We start from the raw sequence: 6,079 nt of genomic DNA on the forward strand, positions 1-6,079 counted from the left end.
CGTAACGTGTAGGAAAAAATGTTTAAAGGACACCGCCTGCAAGGAAACTAAAAAAAGGACGCGAACCATAATTTGGCTTTTTTTAAAGGACAAAATTTGTAATTCTGTCTTAATACAATGCTATATGTATTTTCGTTAGTTGTTTAATTGTACCGTACAAGTGTTGCTTGCATGCATGTTTGTTCTATATAAACGTAGCATCAAGCCTTCATTATCATCACCATCTGAATTGATCAAAATGGCTTCTTGTCCTAAATTCTTTATTTTTATTATTTTTGTTGTTGTTGGTGTTCTTGTTTGTACTTCCACCGCTAGGAAATTGACCGGTTAGGAGAGGTCTTTTCAAGATGAAAAGACGTTCTTTTATCGTGGTGGTCGGTTTGGAGGTGGAGGTGGTGGTGGATTTGGTGGTGGTGGTGCTGGTGCGGGTGGTGGATTAGGTGGTGGTTCGGGATTGGGAGGTGGTGGGGGAGGAGGGTTTGGTGGTGGTGGGGGTGGAGGAGGAGGATTGGGAGGTGGGTCTGGATTTGGAGGAGGAGCTGGTAGTGGTTTTGGTGGTGGATTAGGATCTGGACTTGGAGGAGGTGGTGGTGGCGGTGGAGGGTTTGGTGGTGGTGGTGGTGGGTCTGGGGGAGGTTTTGGTGGTGGTTCTGGTGGAGGTTTTGGTGGTGGATTGCATTGATGGCATGCATGCATGGCATGCACACGCATGTTTAATTAATCTATGTATTTTCTTTAATTTGAAGTTTAAAACCATAGATAATATGGTTTTATGCTAAATAAACAATGTCATTTGTTATTTTTATTTGTATTTATAAAAATTGTTTATGATTCATGTATTAAATTGTAAGAACTATTGCTATTATAAAATAACTAATTATATAAAATGTTTTAAGTGTATGTTATTGATGTAGCAAAGAATATATACTTTTAATATTACTTTTCGTATATATGATTAAGTTCTAAATTTTAAAAAATGATGTATCTTAGAGTTAAACCATTAAAAAAATATCTTTATAGTAACAAAGCTGGAATCAGATACTGCTCTTAGGACACAAGAACTACGGACGCTAAACAATTGTAATTTACTTAGCCTGCTAAAACAAGAACATGATCTGTTATTTTCGAGAAAAAATAGGGGTAGCTAATATTTTAGATAAGTTAAGAGAGGGGAGATTGATCAGGTGGTTTGGACACGTGAAGGGAAGACAAATGACAGATCTTGTTAGATCGGTAGAAAACTTTATATAGAGCGTAGTTGGGGTAGATATAGACCCAAATTGACTTGGGATGAGACGATTAGACATGATCTGATAAACTTGTATCTCTCTAAGGATATATATGGTTAATGATAGGACTTCCTGGAGACGTAGGATTAAGATTAAGGACTTCTAAGTAGATGATATAATTTTGGTTTTAGAATATGTCTTGGAGTCGTAACCTTACCGACTTGGTATAATTTGTTTTTGTTACTACTATTGATTATTTTTACTACTAAAACTGCTATCTGTTATAATTATTTTGCCTGCTTATCAACTTTTTTTCCGTCAATACTAATATTACACTTCTCCAATATTCTATTTTTAATACTTTACCTACTATTCTGTGAAGGTTATTTAATCTCACAATGCTTTTGGAAAGCTAGTGTGATAAACATAAACTTGCCACATCGAGTCATGTTATATTGAAGAAAGTATTAAGAAGTTCTTTGATTTGTGAATATCATACCAAGAAACTACAACCTCTGTTTTCTTTAGGATAGAGGTACAATTTTCTTTATATCACTCTCGTAGACTCTACTAATAGCATTGCTATTAATGAGAAGTATACTTGATATGATTGATTGAACTACGAATTTAAGCTAGTAAACCATAATAACAATGATAAGAGGAATCCACTACAAACGTAATGATCTTCCCAAAATACACATCGATGAACGTTTGATTAAAAATCCTAAACTTTCGAATCCCCGCCCATCATTCCTAGTAAAATACCATGGATATGCATACATTTACATAATCATGAATAATTAATGCCTAATTAAGGACATATGGTTTTCTAACATGATATGTCTAAGTAAGGTTGTAAAAGTCGCTAGGCGGATTCTAGGCAGCTGACTGGGGATTTGGGTGTACTCGGAGTACTCGGGCATGGTAAATATAAAGAAAACTAGTTTTTGGATATTATAAATATGTCGAATATCATAAATTTACTAATATTTATAACAAAATAGGTAAAGATCAGCATATACAAGAGAAATACATTTTTAAATAATAAATTATTCTAAAAATTGTTAGTCATTAAGTTAAAAATGATATTTATTTTTTAATATTAAAGAAATACGAGTTATGTTTTATTCTTTTAAGCTAAAATCGGCTTAAGTTTACCGACTAGTTGCGATTCTGACTAAGATTGACCACCTTTAGTCAATTCTAAGTAACTAGGCAAAATTAAAGAAACTTGCCTCGGCGACATACCTTGTAGCGATTACTCGGGGAGTATTCGGTCTTGGGAATCTACTTTTACAACATTGTGTCTAAGATACCTACGAGATCAAACATTTAAACAAGTCAAACAAACATACGTAATCATTGAAGAACATTCATTAAATTGCTAAAGTCACCAATATAATCATCAAAAAATATAGCAAGTAACTCATCAAAATCTAGCTAGTATTCATCTAATCTATGTGAATCAAAGAGCCTAGCTCATGGTGAATACAAATACACCAAATGTCTTAAAATAACAAGATGTACATGATTAGGTTAAAAGTTTTTCAAACCAAATCAAGCAAAAAGGGTTGTACGAGGTTAGATCGTTCCTTGGAGTTGATAACCTTCTATCTCGGCTTCTTTCCCTTCGAAAACAACTTAGAACCATCCTTAGAGGGCTTGGTAGAACTAGGGTTTTCTCCGAGAGATGGATATGGCAATAAAACAACACATGGTCACATTATAATTTCAATAATTTATTTTGTTTTTCACTAAATCACCAAGTAGCTAGTCATCCAAAACTATAAAATCAAATAAATCACGATAATGGGTCATTTCAAACGAATTTGCTACCAAAAATACTTAACATGAGAGATAATATGTATTATTGGCAATTTAGCATGCATAATTATTCGCATAACACTTACAAAATAAAATATTTTGATTGTGTTAAAAGAAAACTGTCTTCAAATCTGGCACATATAATTATATGTAACTTATGAGCTCGAGTTGTAAAACTATTTATGAGCTAAGCTTGACCAACTTAATAAAGCTATAAACGAACCAAATTAAAGCACTCTTTCAAGTTAAATGAGTTTGGGCTCAGCTTCACCCGATTACACCATATACGTGGAGTGTCTACGTTGGCAAGCTTTTGGACTTTTATTGAACTAGTATAATAATGAAAACATACATATTTACTATGTATAATCTATGGCCTATTCCATTGACAAATTCGTCTAGTGGTAGCCTCGATCATGGCTTTTCTTATGAAGGTTGTGGGTTCGAGTTTTCTTTGTGACAAAATGTCATGCACGAGCTAAAAGTTTTACCATAGTTATGGTCGGATTCAGTGGTTGGTCAGGAGAGCATTTGCACCCACTCAAGTCCATAGTTTTCTTTATAAATTTGTAATATATTAGGTTCAAAGACCAAAATGACTCATCCAAAAAAAATTTAGTGACCCATTTATAATTTTTTTAGTACCCTAAACTTAACTTTTTAAATTTTAAGCCCAAATTTAATTTTGTTGTGAACAATAACAATTAAGCCCATATTAGTTAATTACTCAACCACTTTAACTGGAAATTTGGAATTAGTATGAGATGGGCAGATTAGGGTGATGGTGGCTTCACATGTTGTCGATGACACTGGTTATAGGCCCAAAAGACAAAGGTACACAATCACCAATTAACATTATTATAATTTTGATTGTTTCAACACAGTTGTCGACATTGAAATTCAAGAATTTGATAATCGCTTTAATGAGATTAACACGGATTTACTACAAACATGTTGGCTTTCAATCTGTATGATTCATTTTCCAAGTTTGATACATCAAAGTTAATGACATTGTGTGAGTTTTATCCATATGGTTTTGATAATGGGGACAAAAGTGTTCTTGCATCTCAACTTGGTTTGTACATTGATAGTGTGCGAAAAGATGAAATATTTCCTAATATGAAAGGTATTGCGGATCTTGCTAGAGTTATGGTGGAAACAAGGAAACATATCTCTATTCATTTGGTTTATCGATTATTAAAGCTAAATTAGTTTTGCCTATTGCAACCGCGACGGTTGAGAGATGTTTTTCGGCAATGAAGATCATAAAGACAAATTTACGTAATCGAATTGGTGAAGATTTTTTGAATGCTTGTGTAATTTGTAGTGTTGAAAAAGAAGCACTTTTAAGTGTTACGAATGAAGCTGTAATTTACCGTTTTTAAAAGATGAAATCACGTAGAGGTCAATTATAATATGTATTTTGTTTATCTTCAATGAAATTTATAATTTACATTTCTATACATAGTTTGTTTAATGTAAAATTTTTACTCAACCCGTTTCGTTTTGACCCGACCCATTTTGGTTTGACTTGTTTTGGTTTTGATTGACGAGTTCTAGGTTAAAAAATTTTTTGCACCCACTGGCTAAATATTCTGAATCTGGCACTGACCATAGTAGACTATCGGGCGGTAGGTTTCCAGGTCACCAAGTCATCAACGCTGTCTGCAAATGCAGACGTTTTTAACCAACAGATGTACCCGGGTGGCCGGACTTTGTTTTGTGTAAAAAAGAAAGTAATGTATGGCCTACTCCAGTTGTCTGGGTGGGTGGAGTTTTGATAAGCTCGTGAGACAGTTAGGGGAATGCTATTGGAAGAAAGAACATTTATTTTCCTCACATTTTATTGGTACCTTAGCATTTATTGATATAAAACTCTGTATTTTCATTGGTTGTTTTATTGTATTGTACAAGTGTTCCTTGCATCGATTTTTGCTCTATATAAACACACCATCAAGTATTCATTTTCATCATCATCTGAATTGATCAAAATGGCTTCTTCTCCTAAATTCTTTCTTTTCATTGTTATTAGTGTCCTCGTTTGTACTGCCACTGCTAGAAAACTGACTTCCAACTAGTCTTATCGCGACGATAAGACGTTCTTTGGTGGTGGGCTTGGAAGTGGAAGTGGAGGTGGTGGCGGATTTGGTGGTGGTGGTGGATTGGGAGGTGGGTCCGGGTTTGGAGGAGGAGCTAGTAGTGGATTTGGTGGTGGATTAGGAGGTGGTTCTAGATTGGGAGGTGGTGGAGGAGGAGGGTTTGGTGGTGGATTGGGAGGTGGTGGAGGAGGAGGAGGGTTTGGTGGTGGTGGTGGTGGCGGCGGTGGGCTCGGTGGGGGGTCTGGTGGAGGATTTGGTGGTGGTTCAGGTGGAGGTTTTGGTGGTGGGCTGCCTTGAGTGATCATGCATGAGTATAAGTTGATGTGCATGGTAATGTAGTGAGGTGATTAATTGATGTTGAATTCTATGTTTATTTATATAAATTTAAGAATCAAAAAGCAGACACAAGATGGTTTTATCATGTAATAAAACAGAAACAAAAAAAATGTAATATATTATTTTATTTATTCATGATTATTGAGTTAATGATGTGTTAATTAAATGGCTTATGTGAGGAAGAAACCATACATAAATGTATTATTATCAGCAAAAAAGGAGAATGAAAATGCTGACTTAGTTACTATACACTTAAAAGGGAAAATCACTTAACTGAAATTAAAATAGTATTAATAAAATTACCAAATTGGTTATTGTCACATAACTTTTGTAAATTCATATGTTACTTGTCATCATACATGTTCTTTCGTCTTAACGCGGCATGTTCGTACCCTTGCGTTATAACTCATAACCATGCTCTTGTAGTGCCTAATGTAGAAATGCCTTTAATATGCATAAGGATATCATGTGTAACTTATGCAATTAAAGTATCTCTAATTATAACATTGATCTGCATTAAATTTTTATTTTTAACTCAACATTTATTTAAAAAGAGTGCTATTATTTAGATACCCACAAGGGTTTAAGAGA

General features: G+C 34.3%; 1 pseudogene; it reads left to right on the forward strand.

Moving 5' to 3' along the window:
• The first annotated feature begins 238 nt into the window (after positions 1-238).
• Positions 239-5,572, forward strand: LOC143606413 (uncharacterized; annotated as a pseudogene).
• Positions 5,573-6,079: the final 507 nt, after the last annotated feature.

Source organism: Bidens hawaiensis, unplaced genomic scaffold (genome assembly GCF_021521415.1).
Source record: "Bidens hawaiensis isolate Kalapana, Puna unplaced genomic scaffold, B.hawaiensis_p1.1 tig00074698_1, whole genome shotgun sequence".
In the NCBI taxonomy this organism is placed as follows: Eukaryota; Viridiplantae; Streptophyta; class Magnoliopsida; order Asterales; family Asteraceae; genus Bidens; species Bidens hawaiensis.